At 39.9% G+C, this 1,846-nt stretch overlaps 1 long non-coding RNA gene across 1 annotated transcript; it reads left to right on the top strand.

Annotated features, from left to right (window-relative positions):
* The first annotated feature begins 998 nt into the window (after nucleotides 1-998).
* On the top strand, nucleotides 999-1,539 carry LOC119734112. The gene is made up of 2 exons (XR_005272044.1): nucleotides 999-1,054; nucleotides 1,436-1,539. It is a non-coding gene; the product is annotated as an uncharacterized LOC119734112 (long non-coding RNA).
* The last annotated feature ends 307 nt before the right edge of the window (nucleotides 1,540-1,846 follow it).

Raw genomic sequence — 1,846 nt, 5'->3', positions numbered from 1 at the left:
AGTGTCCAAAAACGTATGGACAGTTGTGAAATGTTTAAAGAAGTGCAGTATTGAATTGACAAACAAAAAATGGATGTCAAGTATTTTATAGACATATAAGAGGAGTTTTATGTTGCAAAAGTATGCCCCAAGATCAATTATGTTACGGACCATATCAAAACCATTAAAACGTTTTTTCCATTTACCACTTCACTCTTACAAAAAAATCCTACCTACCCTATTTTCAAATGCCATGTATATGTTATCGGAAGCAAACATACACTTTTTTGGCCTTAGTATTGGTGGCACTAGTATTTAAATGATCTTCTTTTTTTCACGAGTATGAATCATATTCATTTCACAGGCTGTGTAGATGATGTTGTACCACGGTACAACCTTAATGGCTTCAGGTATCACTATCGTTTGTCAAGGGATGTGTTTGAAACCTTGGAGCAACAGGTTTTGCCTCATTCAGTCACACACCATCGAGGAAGTGAAGAGAAAGTGGACCCAAGGAAACAGCTGCTTGTCTTCTGCTGGTATATGAGCAACAAGGAGAGCATGAGAGAGATTGCCCAAACATTAGGCATCGCAAAATCTACGACACATAGCATCATTACAACTAGTAAGCACGGGCGAGGTGACAAACGTTAATGAGCTCTGGTATCATCTTTTCATTTACATACAGCTAGCGCGATCTGGTTTTCGAAGTAATGAATACACATTTAGCGAATACGCGTTGATCTGCCGCGTGCATACGCAGTAACACAAACGACCATTAGCCAATCAGCATGCAGAACTAACTGCACGAGCGCAGCCAGTTGCACGCGCATCCGGCGCGAACACGACCAAAATCGGGTTATACAGTCTGTGCGAAAGCGTCTTCGCCACTGGAGTGCACAACAGCGCCCTCTTGTGACTGACTGTTATAATTGCCAAATCCTTGTCGAATCACGTTGTTTCCAGATAATTCTTAGTCCGTAAAATCCTTGTTAATGACTCCAAATCATCAATTGCCATTATAATCCAATCACCAGGTTAATTATAAATACCCCCTGTGCGTGAATTACTGAAAGTGAGTATAATTTTGGTTAATCTTGATACGATATTTGGAGGGATTTCACTTCACGTTTATCATGTTAATTGTTAGATTTGGGTTGTAATGTACATTGTACTGATTTATATTGGAATTACATGCCATGTCACACCTACACACATTTGCATGGGGTTAATTCTTCGCTGGGGATATTTAGGGACCCTTTTGTAAATCCAGTGTTAATCTATAAGTGTTTTGGCCCTTACCTCCATATATTTGGGTTTATGTAAACATGTTGTGTATATTGCTGGGCTGATTATAGTGACATACGTTTATGTTGTTAATGTTTATGATATGATTAGGATTTCCTAGGCATGTGCACGTATTTATTAGTTCCCCTTGTGTTTATTCCTCTTGTAGGACCACAGACTACACAGACCTCACATACTACACAGACCACACAGGCTTATACTAGGACCAGACCAGGCCAAGTACCCATTTAAAATAAAACCAATCTCAGCCCATCACCGGTGTGACCGCCTCCTTCTTTTCACAGTCGATCACGTATGTTTCAGCCGCTCATTTAGATTGCATGCATGCGCACTCAAAATATGAAATACTGATAATTAGCAAGCATGGATACCAGCACAGTCGCAGTTTGACCCACTGAAGAATCGGTCAACATCACGCTCGAAGTACTTTGATAATTTTTTTTCCACGTGGACAGAAATTTAAGGCAAAGTCACTTTTGCAAACTTTAACGTTTTTCCGTGTCGTGTAGTACAAAAGTATTGGGTCACAAATTCAAAACAGGCGACATTTTAGGGGATA

Source organism: Patiria miniata, unplaced genomic scaffold, assembly GCF_015706575.1.
Source record: "Patiria miniata isolate m_02_andy unplaced genomic scaffold, ASM1570657v1 HiC_scaffold_26, whole genome shotgun sequence".
NCBI lineage: Eukaryota > Metazoa > Echinodermata > Asteroidea > Valvatida > Asterinidae > Patiria > Patiria miniata.
The sequence above is the reverse complement of the archived record's forward strand: the minus strand, read 5'-3'. Positions and strand labels throughout refer to the sequence as shown.